Here is a 19,767-nt window from a genome sequence, read left to right as displayed (position 1 = left end):
ATCTGTTAATTCCAGTGCCTGGGTTATGATATCTGTCTCCAGTTGTTGATTCTCCTTCAGCATCTGCTTGTTTTCTTCCCTCCACAGTGCCTTTAGGTGGTTCTCTCCCCCACCCCAGAGTGTAGGGTCATTATTTGTAGAAGCATTGCTCTGGTGAGAATTCACTCTCCCATATCAGACATGGAGATCTTGAAAACTTTATTTCCACTAAATGAAAAATTAAAGGAGAATTTTATCTCTTAAATGAGAATTTTTCTCATTTGGACACAGATTTTTATTTAGTCAATTATAAATAAAGTAGCTACATTAGAGTTGAGCAGATGAGGCATATTAAAGTGCTTATAAACAGTAAGTTGCTTTACAAATGTTAGTTATTAATTTCCCTTACATAAGTATATTCACATATGTAAACATATATTTTTATAAATATTTTTCCAATTCTCTTAATCACTGTTTCCTTCTATTATGTTTACTAAGCCAACTTCAACTATTTTTTTCTCTTTTATTTATTTATTTTTAATTCAGTGAAAGGAGGGGAGGCAGAGACAGACTCCTGCATGTGCCCCGACCAGGATCCACCTGGCAAGTCCTCTTGGGGGTGATGCTCTGCCCATCCAGGGCATTGTTCTGTTGCTTAGCAACCAAGCCCTTCTCAGCACCTGAGGTGGAGGCCTCAGAGCCCAGGGCCAACTGGCTCCAATTGAGCCATAGTTGCAGAGGGGAATGGGGGGAGAGAGAGAAAGAGAGAGATGAAAGGGAGAGGGGTAGAGAAACAGATGGGTGCTTCTTCTTTGTGCCCTGACCAAGAATTGAACCTGGGACATTCACACACTGGGTTGACACTCTACCACTGAGCCATCTGGCCAGGGCCCAACTTCAACTCTTTCTGGGGACAGAATATCTTTTTATGTTTCACATTTTCACACAGTACTTGTTATATTTTTTATATTTCTGGTTCAGAGCATTTAAATTAAATTCTACAAATTAAGAAAATATGTTATACAGAAGGCAGAATCTCATAATAACATACCTTGGTATGTTATTGGTATAAGTTTAATATTCTTAGCAAGAAGATTTGTTTATAGTATTTTCTAAATTAATGATTCACTCTCAAAAAGAATTCTGAGCATTTTAACTCTTTTTATAGATATTTTTCACACTAAAATCTAAATATTTCAGTGCATGTCTGTGTGTGTGTGTGTGTGTGTGTGTGTGTGTGTATGTTTCTTCAAACTCTGAATTTATTGGGAGTCAAGGGTGGAAACCTTGAAAAGAGAAAATAAAAAAGTTCCCTCTGCTACTTTTAACCCATGGAGTTGCAGGAGAGGTTTGGCTTCACAGTCTACAGGGGCCCTTATGTGCATACATACGTGTACTCACACACAGGGGGTGAATCTATGATCTCCGCCAACAATAATGTGTAGCATCTAAAAGTCTCTAAAGTTAGATCCAGTGCCTGGGAAATTTAGACATAACTTTACTTTGGCCAAATAAGGATTTTAGTTGGAAATTACAGTTTATAGCCCAGGAGCTATTTTCCAAAGATCTTTAGTGCTTACCAATACTGACTATAATAATGATCACAATGACATCAACACCAATAGCTGCTATAACTTATTGATCTCATAATATGAGATCATATGTTGCCTCCATCCTAACAAAAATCCATTTATTTATTTATTTATTTATTTATTTATTTATTTTTAGCGAGAGAGAGAGAGAGAGAGAGAGAGAGAGAGAGAGAGAGATGGAAAGTATCAACTCATAGAAGCATCACTCTAGTTGTTCATTGATTGCTTCTCATATGTACCTTGACCGGGGGCTCAACTGAAGTCAGTGACCCCTTGCTCAAGCCAGTGACATTGAGCTCAAGCTAGTGACCTTGGGCTTCAAGCCAGAGACTTTGGGATTATTTCAATGATGTCACACTCAAGCCGGAGACCTCATGATTTTGAAGCTAGGATCTCAGCGTCCCAAGTTGACGCTCTATCCACTGCACCGCCACTGGTCAGACACTCACAACTGCCTATTTTATAGATGAAGAAACTTAAATTCAGTTCTTCACTCCTCAGTTCTTCGGGAGCCAGGATTCAGTCAATTTGTTGATAGGATCCCTTTCTTCCACTGAACCACATACTCAGGCCAGGATGCTACTTCAGACCACAACCACATAATAGCCCAACAGCCATTTCCTCAAAGAGCTTAAGGAGATATATATATATATATATATATATATATATATATATATATATTGAGGGTTGTTATTCAAAAGTAGAGAAGAAGCTTGTTTTGCAACTCAGGGGCATGCCTGGAAGAAAAGTGTCTTCACCTGAAGGTGTCCTGGGCAGGGGAGATTTGACCCAACCCACTTCTCGTTTCTCAGACCACTGCTGCGGTGCTGGGGGCAAGGAGAGACAATACCCAGGAGCGAGGCATGGGCCAAACTTCCAGGTTTCAAGGTAAGAGGTATTTATTCCATGCAACTGTATTTGTGACAAAACACATGAGTCTACAAGGCTTGTCAGAAACTGTGCTGGAAGCGTCTGACCTGTGGTTTCCTAGGAGATTTAGTAAACATGGTCCCCAAGATGCTGGCTCATTTCTTGGAAAAGGGACTTACAGAAAATTGTCAAAGGACACAAAGTAGCAGGGCCACAGAGACAAAGGTAACCATTCAAGGAATGGAGAAGTATATTCTCAAAAATGACACCTCAAGCAAGCGCTGTGGTTCAGAAAGGGGTTTTTACATTGTGCTGTTGTTTCAGTTCTGGCCTCAGCAGGATGCACTGCTGGGCATAGACAGCATCTTGGTGGCAGGCAGGGCCTTCACAAAGCAGATGTCTTGGCTCTGGCGTAGACATAAGGACACCAATGACACTCCCAGGCCAGTCTTGGGGGGCATTTAAAAAAGCCCTGACCTAACAGAGGAACATTTCTTTTAAGAAGAAAGCATCTGGGAGACATTTCAGAGAACATGCCACACTTCTAGAGCAACTGTCCCTGCCTCCTGCAGCTGGGGTTTCATAACTGTCTGATTGATGTGTTGGGAAGCCAAGTCTTATATTGATCTGAACTCTCAACACTGAGCATACAGACACCCAAACTGCGGGAGCTCAGGTGCTGCTGGGTGCACTTGGAGGAGGTCTCAGATCCATCACGCCCGTTGGTGTGGTCTTAGATGCCCGTCGGTGTGGCCTCCGCACCTCAGCAGTGGCCTGCCCCATGACACCCTCTGCTGCACGTCATGCTTCTTCAGGCCAATTCACGGCCTGCTGAGCAGATCTCAGAAGAGTGAGAAATGGAAGAATTCCTTGGAATGTGTTATAATTGAATGTTACCTGTCCAATAGGCCATCATCCCTTCTCTCTGGGAAGAACAATGAAATGGGATTTGAGATGAGCTTGTTTCCCCCCCTTGCCTCTGAGCCAGTAAATGTGCCTGCAAGGAAAGCCTCATTTGGGGAAGTGAGAGGCTAAAGTTCTTTATTTTGAAAATAGAGAACAACCCTCTTCACAATGCTGTCCCCCTTTCTCCCTTTCAACCAGAATACCATCACCAACCCCCCCTTACATAAATAGCCAGTCAAATTTCAGGAACATCTGGGTGATAGTGAAGAAAAATAGCTGGAAGATAAATTTTGCCCCATGAGCTGTGGGTCTTTGAATTCTGGAGGTAGCTGTTCCTCAGGACAATCACTCGGCCTTCCCCACCCACTGAACACCCTCCATGTATGAGGGCTTGAAGCTCTCCATGGATGGAAGTCAGCACTGAGGCCGGATAAAGAGGACGGAAAAAGGATCCAAGTTGCCATTCTTTGTTGTTGGGCACTCAGGGGAGAGCCAGTCTGCCTTCCTTCCAGCATTTCCAACCTCATACACACACGCCTGCCCTCTGTTTCCGCGGTTCTTGTGTGTTATCTGTCTGACAACCCATATTGCATCTAGTGGTCATGAACCTGTCACCAAGTTATCTGGATATCCTGCCACAGGAACCCTAGGAACAGGCAGCTGATGACAGGATGGGGTCCTGAGTTGGTGCCATGAGGTCTGGGCCACTGGTGGGCTGAGCTCAGTCTACCTGTGTGTGGTGATCTTCCACCAGGATAGCAGCCCAGCCAGGTGGATCCCAGACAGCTTCGCAGGGTGGGTCTAATTAGATGCCTTGGTCCGCTTCTTCTAGATCAGAGAATATAGCATATACTGATTTTAAGATCAACTCTGCATTTGACTTCCAATCAGAAATTTTTAAAGCAATGTTTCGATCAACATTTAGAAATGTAGAGGGAATAGTGAAATATTTATTCAACTAGTGACATTGTGACACATGCATATTTGAAATAAAAATGACTGGGAATGTTGCTTTTTTTCCATACTCTCATTCTTCAGAGCACACTGCCTTTGTCATCACCAGATCTTTTTTGTTTATGTTACAGTTTGTCCCCAGATAGCTCACTTCAGCTGCACCATTTAAGATGCAGTGATTCAGAGTTTAAAGGATGCACCCCAAGGAAATGAAGTTGCACAGACCTCAACAAGCATGAGGACAATTGAGTTTGCCCTGTTTTTTGCCCTCAGGCCTTAGGTTGGTAGTGTTATCTGCACAGTGACAACACCTTACAGCACAGCTTTTCAAAGGAACTCCCAAAGTCTGGATGACCACATTCAACACTTGACTTGCCAGGCTGGTTGTGACAGTAATAGCTGCCTGCTGTTAGTGACCCCACCAGCATCTGAAACTGGCCTTGTTAAAGGGTGTTGGAGCCAATGGTTCTTTCCCAGATAAGACTTTGTGCTTTAAAATAAATTGTTCAAAATCATCAAGCAAATCAATGCCCTGTAATATGAGAAGTTTTATGAGGATTTGACTCTACAGTGACTTCCTCTCTTCTGCAGTCAGAGTTTGGGAACCAAAGCAAACTTTCTGAAGGGTTGGATATAGTTCAAAAGCAATGGCCGGGTGTGTGTGGGTGTGGATGTGGGTGTGGATGCGGGTACACATGCGCTTGCGCGCTGACAATGTCATTAGGAAGATGGCAGTGCCTTAGTAAGCCTGGGCCTGAGAAGACAGACCTCTTAAACCCAGAAGGGCCAAAAGAGCTGGGCTGGTCCAGCTGTCATTCACAGATAGATACTGCAGGAGCTGGAGAGCAGAGGACCGTTAGGTTAAGGCTCAACCTAGGTCCTCTGACTCACCATCTCTTTCCAGCTTGCTCTTCTCCCTAAGACATGTGTCCCAAATTGTCACCAGATCTCAGGAAAGACTGGCTTTGTCTGGGATAAACACCAGCCCCACAGCACACCCAGTCATTACCAGATTGGCCATTCTCGTCAAGGTCTTGTGGCTTTCTTGGAGTTTTCTCGGGTGTCTCTCTCCCAAATCTTTCCTTTGACTATATTTACATAAACATTCAGCTTTGTAGCCCAACGCCTTCTCAAACATCACTCAGTTTACCCTCTGGATTTCCCTTTGCAGCTGCCTAACAACCACTGTCTGAGGTCTGTTCCCAGCTTCTCCAACCTGTTGGGTGACGCCCTTTCTCTTCTCTCCTTCTCCTGATCTTCTTGGGAAGATCTAGCTGAGGGTCCTGAGGGAAGAGACAGGAGGTTAAATGATGACATAATCCCTTTAAGTCTAGGAAAACAACCCTGTGGCTCCTGGCTCACTTAGCTCTCATTTTGGTTGCCTTGGGGCACCAGGCGGAAGGCCAGGGAGCCCAAGCCCCACCCAGAGATTTAGAGCATCAGGAGCACCAGCCCTGGGCTGTTTACTGCTGCCTGCTCCCTTGCCAGGCATCTTGGCAGGCAGGCTTACCAAAGCTCACAGCTCTGAGACAGGCCCCAAGACTCCATCTGTTGCCCCCAAAGGCTGTATTTGCCTGATCACATACTGCTTCTACTACTTCCACTTCCTCTCCTTGTGTGTTTTGACTGATAACTTGACTTAACCTTCTGATGTAAAAAAGCTGGTCAGTTATACTCAGGGATGGGCAAGTTTATGGAAGGCTGGATGCTTATTGTTCTGGATCTTTTTTTTTTTAAGTGATATTGAAGAAAAATGAAGACAAAACACTGAAGGGAGCTGAATTTACAAAGCTTAAGGGGGGAAAAGCCAGCCTTGGCTGGTGGCTCAATTGATAGAGTGTCAGTTTGGTATATGAACCTTCCCAGGTTGATTCCCGGTCAGGGCACACAGGAGAAGCAATCATCTGCTTCTCCCTGCCTCCCTCTCCCCCTTCTCCCCCTCTTCTCCTCCCACAGCTAATGACTTGATTGGTTTAAATGTGGCCCCCGGGGCTGAGTTTCCATTGAAGCACATCAGCCTCAGGCACTAAAAATAGCTCAATACTCGATCATTGCCACAGATGGGGTTGCCGAGTGGATCGCGGTTGGGGTGCATGCAGGAGTCTTCCTCACTATCTACCCTCCTCTCACTTAAAAAGCAAAAAAGAGGGGGAGCCTAAATGTCTACCAGGTGTGAAATGGATAAATTCTGGCACATTCATACAATGGATTCTACCAACCAAATAAATGAGGTACACATGGCCACAAAGACTTGAGTGAATCTACCAGACATGATGTGACAAAGAAACCAGACAAAAGAGCATACATTATATGATTCCATTTATATAACATTTTAAAACAGGCTGTACACTCCATGCTGATGGTGGTCAGAGATTGGGAAAGAATACAAGGGACTTCCAGTGATACTCTATCTCAGGGAGATGGTCCCATATATACATGTATATAAAAATGCATCAAGCTTTACCCTTAAGAATTTTTTAATTGAATTTATTGGGGTGACATTGGTTTGCAAAACCATACAAGATTCAAGTGTGCAACTCAATAAAACATCTTCACACTGCATCGTGCGCCCATAGTGCCAAGCAAAGTCTCTTTCTGTCCCCATTTTCCCTGACTTTGCTTGTCTCCACCTGTCCCCACACCCCTTTTCCTCTGGCTATCACCACACTGTTGTCTGTATCTTGTGTTATGTGTGTATGTTTTTTGGACAATCCCTTCACCTTTCATCCAGTCCTCTAACCTCTTTCCCTTCTGATAACTGTTAGTCTGCTCCATGTATCCATGCTTCTGTTTATGTGTTGTTCATTAGTTTATTTTGTTTATTAGATTCTACATGTAAGTGAAGTCATACCATATTTGTCTTTCTCTGACTTGCTTATTTCACCTGGCATAATGCTCTCCAGGTACATCTATGCTGTCACAAAAGGTAAGATTTTCTTCTTTTTTATAGCCACATATATAATATTCCACAGCTTTTTTATCCACTCATCTATTGATGGGTACTTGAACCCTTGAGAATGATACATTTGCCCTGGGTGGATAACACAGTTGGTTAGAGCTTCCTCCCATAGTGCAGAGGTTGCCAGTTTGATCCCTGATCAGGGCACATACAGAAACAGATTGATGTATGTTCCTATCTCTGTCTCTCTTTCAGATCAATAAATTAATACATTTTGAAAAAACTCAAAAGAATTATGCACTTTATTGTATGGATGTGATTGACTGAAGAACACCAAACCTACAGAAAAAAATTTTAAGACTTGATAATTCTTTATTATATATGAGTTCTTTTTTTTTTTTTTTTTTTTGTATTTTTCTGAAGCTGGAAACGGGGAGAAACAGTCAGACAGACTCCCGCATGCGCCTGACCAGGATCCACCCGGCACGCCCACCAGGGGCGATGCTCTGCCCACCAGGGGGCAATGCTCTGTCCCTCCGGGGCGTTGCTCTGCCGCGACCAGAGCCACTCTAGCGCCTGGGGCAGAGGCCAAGGAGCCATCCCCAGCGCCTGGGCCATCTTTCCTCCAATGGAGCCTTGGCTGCGGAAGGGGAAGAGAGAGACAGAGAGGAAGGAGGGGAGGGGAGTGGAGAAACAGATGGGCGCTTCTCCTATGTGCCCTGGCCGGGAATCGAACCTGGGTCCCCTGCACACCAGGCCGACGCTCTATCGCTGAGCCAACCGGCCAGGGCCTATATATGAGTTCTTAATTGGATATCAAACATTGGAATTATTTAAATATTTTCTTCTAATTTATAGCTTACCTTTTCATCTTTTTAATAGGATATTCCACCAACAAATGTTTTCAATTTTCACAAAGTCCAATCAGTCAATTTTTATTTTGCATGTAGTGTCAAGTTTAGTCCAGTCCTGGGTCCTGAAGATTCTCTTAAACTTTTTTCTAAAAGTTTTATATTGACATTTTAATTTTTTTTATAATGCCGGAGGTATAGATTTAGGTTCATGTCTTTTGCCTGTGGATGTCCAGTTACTCCAGTACTACTTATTGAAACAGCTCTTTCTCCTTTGTCCATCCAATTCCTTTTGCACATCAGTCAAAAATCAGTTGGCTATATTTTTGTGGCTCTACTTTTTAATTTTTATTCCATTCCATTGATACATATCTAACCCTCTGCTAACATGAAACTATCTTGATTACTGTTACTGCATAGAATGACTTCATTTTGGGTAGAGTAATTTTCACTTTTATTCTTCTCATTCAGAATTACTTTAGTTTTCTTTGTTCTTTTGACTTCTATATAAGTTTTAGCATAATCTTATCTATAGTTACAGAAAATGTTGCTGGTAATTTTATAGAAATTTTGTTAAAACTGTGTATCAGTATAGGAGGAAATTATTATCTTCATTATGTTGAGTGTTTCAAGCCATGAATGGAATACGTTTCTCCATTTATGTAGATCATCTTTAATATTTTGATCAGTGCTGTGTAGCTTTCAACATACAAAAATCCTAAACATGTTTTCCTAAATTTTCACCTAAATATTTCTTTTTTTTCTTTTGTGACTATAAATGGTATTATATTTTTAATTTTGGTTTCCATGTGTTCATTGTTAGTATGTAAATGTATAGTTGATTTTTGATTTTTATGTTAGTCCTGTGATTGTGCTGAACTCACTTATTAGTTCGAAAAGTATTTTGCAAATTCTTTGGGATGTTCTACACATACCTTTATATAACCTGTAAACTGAAGACTGTTTTATTTCTTTCTTTCTGGTCTTCATGTCTTTTATTTTTCTTTCTTGTTTTATTGCACTGGCTAAAACTTCCAGTGCTATGTGAATTAGCCTTGCCTTGTCTGTGGTCTTCGGGGGAAAGCATTTTTTCCATTGCCTGGTATGATGTTAGCTGTAAGTTTTTTGTACATGTTTTATCAAGTTGAAGAACTGTCCCTTTGGTCCTATTTTTTGAGAGTTTTTATCATGAATAAGTATTGAATGTTGGTTTGTCTTATCTGCATCAATTGAAGTGACCATGTGATTTTGTTCTTTAGGCCTGTCAATACATTGATTGATTCTAGAATACTGAGTCAGTTTTTCATCCCTGGGATAAAACCCACTGAGTCATGGAGTATTATTCTTTTTTATAGTGCTAAATTCTAATTGCTAATATTTTCTTGGGAATTTTTATTCTATATTTAAGGGTTTTTGAACTGTATTTTTCTGAAGTGAGAAGCAAGGAGACAGAGACAGACTCCTGCATGTGCCTGACCAGGATCCACTAGGGGGCGATGTTCTGCCCATCTGGGGCATTGCTTCGTTGCAACTGGAGCCATTCTAGCACCTGAGGCAGAGGCCATGGAGCCATCCTCAACACCTGGGCCAACTTTGCTCCAGTGGAACCTTGGCTGAGGGAAGGGAAGAGAGAGACAGAGAGGAAGGAGAGGGGGAGGGGTGGAAAAGCAGATGGTCGCTTCTCCTGTGTGCCCTGGCTGGGAATTGAACCCGGACTTCCATGCACCAGGCTGATGCTCTACCACTGAGCCAACTGTCCAGGGCCCAGTGCTGTTGAGTTTTATATCATTATTGATTTTCTATCTCTTATATTGTTTTGTTTTGTTTTTGTTTGTTGTAGTGAGAAGGATATTAAAGCATTGAACTATAATTGTGAACTTGTACCTTTCTCTTTGGTGGTTTATTAGTTTTGCTTCACATATATTGGATGTCTGAGCTCCCACACATACTCCTCACTTACAATTCTGAGAGGGAGGGCCGCACTTCCATATTGTTCTGCCAGGGTGAACTTCCCACCTGCCTCTCTGATTGGCCTCTGAACACCACTCCAGAAGGGTAGATATTTGGGTGCTCAGGTCTAGTCTATCTTCCCATCTATCCCTTCTAGAGTCCTCTTATGCTTGTTTTACATCAGGGGTCCCCAAACTTTTTACACAGGGGGCCAGTTCAATGTCCCTCAGACCATTGGAGGGCCAGACTATAAAAAAAACTATGAACAAATTCCTATGCACACTGCACATATCTTATTTTAAAGTAAAAAACAAAATGGAAACAATACAATATTTAAAATAAAGAACAAGTAAATTTAAATCAACAAACTGACCAGTATTTCAATGGGAACTATGGGCCTGCTTATGGCTAATGAGATGATCAATGTCTGGTTTCATATTTGTCACTGCTAGCCGTAACAAGTGATATGATGCACTTCTGGAGCCATGACACATGCATCCCGCTTCACTGGAAGTAGTGCTGTACGTGAGCAATGCTGCACTTTGAGGCACCGCCACATATAGTACTCTAGTAGCACAGAATGAGGACCATAAAGGTGTGGGTTCATTTCTGGGTTCTCTGTTCTGTTCCATTGATCTGTATGCCTGTTCTTATGCCAGTACCAAAGTGTTTTCATTACTATGGCTTTGTAGTATAACTTGATATCAGGAAGTGTGATACCTCCCACTTCATTCCTCATTTTCAAGATTGCTGAGGCTATTCATGTTCTTTTTTGGTTCCATGTAAAGTTTTGGAATATTTGTTCTATATCTTTGAAGTATGCCATTGGTATTTTAATAGGAATTGCATTGAATCTATAGATTGCTTTGGGTAATATGGACATTTTTTTTTTGTATTTTTCTGAAGTTGGAAATGGGGAGGCAGTCAGACAGACTCCCGCATGTGCCTGACTGAGATCCACCCAGCATGCCCACCAGGGGGCGATGCTCTGCCCATCTGGGGCGTTGCTCTGTTGTGACCAGAGCCATTCTAGCATCTGAGGCAGAGGCCATGGAGCCGTCCTCAGCACCCGGGCCAACTTTGCTCCAATGGAGCCTTGGCTGCAGGAGGGGAAGAAAGAGACAGAGAGGAAGGAGAGGGGGAGGGGTGGAGAAACAGATGGGCGCTTCTCCTGTGTGCCCTGGCCAGGAATCGAACCTGGGACTCCTGCACGCCAGGCTGATGCTTTAACACCGAGCCAACCAGCCAGGGCAATATAGACATTTTAATGATGTTTATTCTTCCTATCCATGAACATGATATATGCTTTCACTTTTTGTATCTTCCTTGATTTCTTTTTTCAATGTCTCATAATTTTACGAGTAAAGTCTTTTACCTCCTTGGTTAAATTTACTCCTAGGTACTTTATAAATTTTTTTGCAATAGTGAAGGGGATTGTTTTCTTAATTACTCTTTCAGACAGTTTATTATTGGTGTATAAAAATGCCACTGATTTCTAGGCCCTGGCCGGTTGGCTCAGTGGTAGAGCGTCGGCCTGGCATGCAGAAGTCCCAGGTTTGATTCCTGGCCAGGGCACACAGGAGAAGCACCCATCTGCTTCTCCACACCTCCCCCTCTCCTTCCTCTCTGTCTCTCTCTTCCCCTCCCACAGCCAAGGCTCCATTGGAGCAAAGATGGTCCGGGCACTGGGGATGGCTCCTTGGCCTCTGCCCCAGGTGCTAGAGTGGCTCTGGTCACAACAGAGCGATGCTCCAGAGGGGCAGAGCATCGCTCCCTGGTGGGCAGAGCGTCACCCCCTGGTGGGCTTGCCGGGTGGATCCCGGTCAGGCGCATGCGGGAGTCTGTCTGACTGTCTCTCCCCGTTTCCAGCTTCAGAAAAAAAAATGCCACTGATTTCTGAATATTAATTTTATATCCTGCCACCTTGCCATATTCATTTATCAGGTCTAGTAGTTTTTTGACTCAGACTATAGAGTTTTCTATGTACAGTACCATGTCATCAGCAAATAATGATAGTTTTATTTTTTCTCTTCTAAGTTAGATGCCTTTTATTTCTTTTTTTTGTCTGATTGCTGTGGCTAGGACTTCCAGAACTATGTTGAATAAGAGTAGTGAATGGGGGCACCCCTGCCTTGTTCCCGATCTTAAGGGGATTGCTTTTAATTTTTGTCTGTTGAGTATGATGTTGGCCTTTATTATGTTGAAATATGTTCCCTGTACTTCCACTTTGCTGAGAGTTTTGATCATAAAAGGGTGCTGGATTTTATCAAATGCTTTTTTTTTTGCATCTATTAATATAATCATGTGATTTTTATCCTTCCTTTTGTTTATGTGATGAATCACATTGATTGATTTGCAAATATTGTACCAGCCTTGCCTCCCCAAAATAAATCCCACTTGATTATGATGTATGACTGTTTTAATGTATGGCTGGATCCAGTTTGCAACTATTTTGTTGAAAATTTTAGCATCTATGTTCATCAGGAATATTGTTCTATAGCAGTGGTCAGCAAACTCATTAGCCAACAGAGCCAAATATCAACAGTACAACAATTAAAATTTGAGAGCCGAATTTTTTAAACTTAAACTATATGGGTAGGTACATTGTTATTAACTAATTAGGGTACTCATTAAGTACTCTAATTGAGTGTGGAAGAGCCACACTCAAGGGGCCAAAGGGCCGCATGTGGCTTGTGAGCTGCAATTTGCCAACCACTGGTCTATAGTTTTTTTTCTTGGTTGCGTCTTCACCTAGTTTTGGAATGAGGATAATGTTTGCTTCATAAAACAAGCTTGGAAGTCTTCCTTCCTTTTGAATTTTTTGAAATAGCTTGAGAAGGATAGGTGTTAGTTCTTCTTTGAATGTTTGGTACAATTCACCTGTGAAGCCATTTGGTCCAAGAATTTTGTTTGTTGGGAATTTTTTTGATGACTGTTTCCATTTTATTTGTTGCAATCAGTCTGTTTAGGTTTTTTTATTCTTCCAGATTAAGTCTTGGAAGATTTTATGTCTCTAGGAATTTATCCATTCACCTATTGTTTAATTTTTTAGCATATAGATCTTCATAGTATTTTCTTACAATCCTTTGTATTTCTGCAATGTCAGTTGTTATTTCTCCACTTTCATTTCAAATTTTATTTATTTGAGCCTCTATTTTTTTTTTTTTTTGATGAGTCTGGTTAAAGATTCACCAACCTTGTTTACCTTCTCAAAGAACTAGCTGTTGTTTCCATTGATCTTTTGTATTATTTGTTTTTGGCCTCCAGGTAATTTCTTTCTGCTCTGATCTTTATTATTTCCTTCCTTCTACTTCCTCTGGGCTTTATTTGTTGTTCTTTTCAAGTTCATTTAGATGCAAGGTTAAGTTGTTTATTTGAGCTTTCTCTTACTTCTTAAGGTATGCCTGTAATGCTATGAACTTCCCTTTCAGAACTGCTTTTGCTGTGTCTCATAAATTTTGAGTTGTATGTTCATTTTCATTTGTTTCAAGGAAATTTTTTATTTCTTCCTTGATCTCATTGTTAACCTATTTGTTATTTAACAATATGTTATTTAGCCTCCAAGTGTTTGAATGTTTTTTAGTTATTCTATTGTAGTTGATTTCTAGTTTCCTGCCATTGAGATCAGAGAAGATGCTTGATATGATTTTAGTCTTCTTAAATTTATTGAGACTTGTCTTGTGTCCTAACATGTGGTTTATCTTAAAGAATGTACCATGAACACTTGAAGAGAATGTATATTCTTCTCTTTTAGGGTGAAAGATTCTGAAGATATCTATTAAATCCAGTTGATTAGTGTGTCATTTAAGGCAGCTGTATCTTTTTAATTTTCTGTCTGGAGGATCTGTCCAATAATGTGAATGAAGTATTAAAATCCCCTACTATTATAATATTGCTGTTGATCTCGCCCTTTATGTCCATCAAAATCTGCTTTATATATTTAGGTGCTCCTATATTAGGCGCATAAATATTTACAATGGTTATATCCTCCTGTTGAATTGCTCCCTTTGTCATTATGTAGTGACCTTCTTTATCCCTTACTATAGCATTTGTTTTAAAGGCTATTTTGTCAAATCTAAGTATTGCTACTCCACCTTTTTTTTCATTTCCATTTTCATGAAATACCTTTTTCCAACCCTTCACTTTCAGTCTATGTGTATCTTTTGTTCTGAGGTGGGTCTCTTGTAGACAACATATGTATGGGTCCTGTTTTCTTATCCATGCAGCTACCCTATGTCTTTTGATTGGAGCATTTAGTCCATTTACATTTAAGGTTATTATTGACATGTAATTGTTTATTGCCATTTTATTCTTTAAATCAACAATCCTCTTTGTCTAGATTTTTTTCCCTTTGCTCTTTTTACAGCAGGTCCCTTAACATTTATTGCAGAACTGGTTTGGTTGTAATGAATTTTTATATATATTTGTCTGGAAAGCTTTTTATTTCTCCTTCAATTTTAAATGATAGTCTTGCTGGATAAAGAAGTCTTGATTGTAGGTTCTTGTTTTGCATCACTCTGAATATTTTTTGGCAATCCCTTCTGGTGTCAAGTGTTTCTGTTGAGAAGTTGAATGTCATTCTTATGGGGGCTCCTCTGTAGGTAATTAACTGCCTTTCTTTTGCAGCTTTAATATTCTTTCTTTGTCTTTTAACTTTGGCACTTTAATTATGATGCGTCTTGGTGTAGGCCTCCTTGGATTCCTCTTTACTGTGACTCTCTGTGCTTCTTGAACTTGTGTGACTTTTTCCTTTATTAATTTGGTGAAGTTTTCAGCTACAGTTTCTTTAAACAGGTTCTGCATGCCTTGTTTGTTCTCTTCTCCTTCAGGAACCCCTATAATGCAGTGCTATTTCTCTCCATGTTGTCACAGAGCTCTCTTAGAGTTTCCTCAGATTTTTTGAGTCTGTTTTTATTTTGCTGCTCTGCTTCTGTGCTTTTGTTTATCTTGTCCTCTAAATCATTGATTTGATCCTCTGCTTCATTCAGCCTGTTATTGATTCCTTTCAGTGCAGTCTTCATTTCTGATATTGTATTTGTCATTTCTGACTTGTTCTTTTTTATGATTTCAATGTCTTTTTTTGATGCTTGCTATCTTTTTATTTAGATGTTCATTATGTCCATCCATTGTTGCTCTAAGATCCTTGAGCATACTAAAAATCATTATTTTAAACTCTGCATCTGGTAGTTTGATTACTTCCAACTCATTCAGTTCTTTTTATGGAGATTCTTTTTGTTGATTCATTTGGGTCATATTTCTCTTTCTGCCTATTTTGTCTGTGCATTAGGTAGCACTGTCTGACTTTGAAATTTTTGTGATGTCTTTAAAAAATATGGAATGCTTCACGAATTTGCATGTCATTCTTGTGCATGGGTCATGCTAATCTTTTCTGTATCATTCCAATTACAGTATATGTGCTGCCAAAGTGAGCACTCTCAGCTATTTTTACACAAGGATCTCTCACACAAACTCCACTTCAGGGAGAAGACTGCACGGAACTGCCTGCCTGTACTTTGACTCTGTTAGCTGAGCCAGCCACTATAAAGGAGTTCCTGAAATCCTATTTCAACCAATAGGACTGAGGCTTTCCCTATACAATTAGAGCATCACAGCTTTAACAAACCAGGTAGGCTCTATTCTGACCAATCAAAACAATATATTTTGAACAAATCAAACTGCAAGGATTTAGAGTTCTCATTTCCATGAGGAAGACCAATCTGAGACCAAGCGTGTGAACTCCTGTTTATATAAGCCAGCTCCTGCTGGCTCTGAGAAGGCATTTCCCCTTCCCATGAAATATTGTGTTTCTATGGATGAGCTGAAATACTGAAGGTGTTTTGCCAGAGTAGACTGGTACAGAATGGAGCTAACCAGAGCAGGGTGGAGCAGACCAGCATAGCACAAACAGATTGGTCAGAAGCAGAGCAAAACTGTCTGGTCAGAGGGGCCTGGTCTCAGGGCTCCCTCCAGCCTTGCTGTTTTCACAGCTGTGCCGTATCACAATTGAGCTGTTTTTCACTGAATAAAGTTTCCCTCTTCACTGACCCCCAGATTGAGTATTCCTATTGATTTGGAATTGGCATCAATGACCACCTTTTGACATGTCAGTTTGTCCTGCTCTCTCCACACACAAATGGGAGAAAACTCACTTTTCAAAGAAAGCAGGCTTCAGAAGGTGCTATGCCCAGTGTAAGAAATCATAAAAGAGTGCTGTATTTATGTAAATTATAATGTTCCATGCATTCGTATGCACTGAAATATCCCATCTTGATATAATCTCTTTCGACCTCATACTCCCCTCTCATCCTAACTTCTTTTCAGAGCCAAGCTTCCTGAACTAACTACTGATAATCATTATTTCTCTTTTGTCCCAATTAGTAGACATTTCTTGATCTTTTCCTTATCTTCTAACATTAGACTCAGTAGACACCTCTTTCCAGAAATTCTATTTTGTCCAACCATTGTGGTCAGGATTCTCAATCTCTTTTGCACCATCTTTTTCTCTTGTTCCCATTTTAGATGTCAGTGACCCTGGCTTCCATAAGCAGGTCCTGCATGGCACCCACCATGGACTTAACCGCCTCTTATATGTTGCTGTGAGTCTCAGGTTGTGGTTCTGCGTTCTGGGCAACCCAGGACAACTCTTAGAGTTCTTCTTGGTGTGTAGAATTTAATACATACAATACTGAACTCATCTTCTTCTCCCCAAATATGAGTACATTGCCTAAACCAGAAAGCTTCCTTTCTTACCACAAGATTCAAGGTTGGCATCTCCTCTTTAATGCCTCTAAGCCAATCTATCCTCCCCACACCCCTGACTGCTGCTTGGGCAGAAGACTCAGCATATCCTCCTGGGGATAAGACCAATGCACTTGGCCTTCCCATCTACTCATCTACATCCAACATAGCTGCCAAAGGGATTTTTCCCAAATGTAAAGTTAGCCATACCTCCCTCCCTGGCTTGCCTGAAATCTTTCTTGACACTTAGTGCTCTTGAGATAACATTTAAAGTACAGGGGCCATTTCTAATTTAACATCTCTCTCCAGCTCCAAAATTCAACTTCGGCTCCATGTTTTCTGAGAAACTTGTTGGCCCCTTCTCCTGCTATTGTCCTGTGCCTAGCTGGCAGAGCTTTCAGCCCACAGTGCTCTTGGTCATGGATTCTGTTGTCTGTGAATTCCTAGAGGGTGGCTTTATTTCTTTGCAATCTAGTACATGGTAGGCATTCAGGATGGTTTGATAAAGAGAATAAGAAAGTCTCAGCCCATTATGACCTGGTATAAACCTTGACAATGTGTGGGAGGGAGTGGCAGGGAGCCTTAAAGGGAATCGCAAAGGTCCAGAGAGGCTGGGAGCCAGAGTGTATCAAGGTGGGCAGGGGTGCAACCAGTCCTCCTAATCAGGGAAGATGTAATTTCCACAACTCTGTCTCCAGGGGCTGCCTGGCAAGTGGAGATTGTTCTGTTTGCAGGGTCTGTCTTACTGTGAAGTAGTCATTAGGTGTTTGGACAGAGTAAAGGTGCCACAAGCATGTGTCAGTCGTACACAAAAAATGCATTTGTCTCTGCCCAAGGCAAGCAGACACATTTTGCACTAAGACCTCCTCTTCGGCCTCATCATCCTTTAATTGAAGAGACTCTGGCCCTTTCTCAGCTTACCTTCTCAAGGTAAGGGGCTGCGGTGGCAACTGAAGAAGACAAGTGCTTTAGAGCCTTCTTTGCTGAGGCCATCAGCCCTCGAGGACCCTCACTTCTGAGTCACTCCTTACATGCCACTGGCGTGACCAAACACATCTAGGTAAATCAAATGCTTTCCAAGATTAGTGCCCCTTGGGTACTTACTCCAGATATAGATGTCACCAAGAGGGCTGCCAAGAAGGAGGTGGCACCTTGTGCCCTCATCTAACCCAATAGGCTGATTCTTCAAGATGAGGGAAATGGGTACCTAATTTACCACAACAGGATATAACTCTTGCCAAGTCCTTTGAAGTGGAAACCACCTCAAAATGAAATTAAGCTGGCTTACAAAACATGGCATTCCTGGAATCAGTGGTTAGAAGCAACAAGCATTCCATGGCTCTGTAATGCATGTTGTGCCTGGCACCAATGGCTAAAGGTGAAGAGCCTGAAAACTTCTATGAAAAATGGCCTTTAAATGTACAGAAACCCAAGGGAAAGACAGCAGGGCACAGAACTGGCTTGGAGCTGTGGTGACTTCACTAGTCTGCAGAGAAGTATTTAACAGTCACATCAATAATCAAATTGAAATATCAATGAAGACCATATTTGGGCCTTATACATTAATGAAAATTAACATTTGAGTGACAATTTGTAATGTTGGCCAGGACCTGCTAAAATGGCTATCTTCACACATTGCTCTCGACAGTATATGTTTGTATGATTTTCCATGGAGGGCAATTTATCATCATTTGTCAAGAATTGCTAGAGTTCATAACCCTCTCTCCAAAGAAAGTAATCCAAGATGTGGAGGAAAGTTTTATTAGAGTGTTGTTCATTGTCATTTTGAAAGTCGTATGGGTACTCAAATTATAGTTGATGACAAATGTGTTATGTATTGAAATGGATAATGGTGAGAACAATGTAGCAATATAGAGGGGTGTTTGTGACAACAGCAAGATGCAGCACCATGGGTACAGAAGGACGACAAGTGAGTGAGATGACCCCCACAGGACGGGCACCCGAGCAAATCTACTTGAATGATAACCGTGGTGTGTCGGAGTATAGACGATAGGGATTGTTTTTGCTTTTTCAAGTTTAGTAGGACGTGACATTATAATAAACAAATATTTTTTAGACGCCTGAGAGTTGCCAAGTGGAGATAAAAGGACACCTGAGAATCCACTGTAGGGGGATGGTCTGACCTCCTAGGGACTGGGTTTTGCTTTGGTTTGGGTGGGGTGGGAAGCTCAGCACAGACACCAGGACAGGCTTTTGCCACCAGCATTTTCTTGGAATCCTAAGAAGTGGGGAAAGTGACAAGTAGCTCTTAATTGGGGCATGGATGGAGATCTCAGAAAAGGCCACCTTGGGCAGCCTTCTGGCTCTGAAAGGAGTAGTCTCTGACTACCTGGCATGGGCCCCGAGGACCTCAGGGTGAGCCTGAGGAAGTGCAGATGTCAGAGTGGAAGAGGGTCTGAGGCACTGGTGAGAGGAAGGAGGCCCAGGAGAGGGGATGGGTGCAGAATTGGAGGCTCTCAGGGGCAGACAGCCAAGGTGCCTGGGCTTGAGGGTCCTGGAGAAGGCATCCTAATCCCAATCCTGCAGTGGGAGGGAGGTGGAACGTGGTTTTGAGATGTGTTCATAATTGTGTCTTCAGAGAGCCGGCTCAAGTTGAAGGCATCTCTGGGCTAGGCAGATAGGGCACACATATAGCCAGAACTTCCTGTGGTAAAAGTTAGTGAATAAAGGAATGGGTGGGCAAGTGAATGTATGAGGCTTTATGCCAAGCATTGAAGGGCAATAATATTAAGGTGACCAACATTTTTACAATGAAAAGGAGAATAAAAATAAATAGAAGAAAACAATATCGTAAATAAAGGAAACATTTTATTTACTGCAACAATAATACACTATAATATGATAAATGCATAAAAAACTTTGTAATATTTTATATTGTAATTATGCTTACATGCCTATTAATTTTTAATAATAATTGTAAGAAAAAACCTTTCCATTGAATGAATATTTTTTGTCAATGAATCATCTTGTAACAATATATTGGAAATATCTGATCAAGAAATATCCT

At 41.4% G+C, this 19,767-nt stretch overlaps 1 non-coding gene across 1 annotated transcript; it reads right to left on the bottom strand.

The window, feature by feature from the left end:
• Window positions 1-15,327: 15,327 nt before the first annotated feature.
• Window positions 15,328-15,434, bottom strand: LOC136332675 (U6 spliceosomal RNA). The gene has a single exon (XR_010730841.1). It is a non-coding gene; the product is annotated as a U6 spliceosomal RNA (small nuclear RNA).
• Window positions 15,435-19,767: the final 4,333 nt, after the last annotated feature.

The sequence above is a fragment of the Saccopteryx bilineata genome, chromosome 3, assembly GCF_036850765.1.
Source record: "Saccopteryx bilineata isolate mSacBil1 chromosome 3, mSacBil1_pri_phased_curated, whole genome shotgun sequence".
NCBI lineage: Eukaryota > Metazoa > Chordata > Mammalia > Chiroptera > Emballonuridae > Saccopteryx > Saccopteryx bilineata.
Note: the sequence above shows the minus strand (reverse complement) of the source record. Positions and strands in the feature narration are given on the sequence as shown.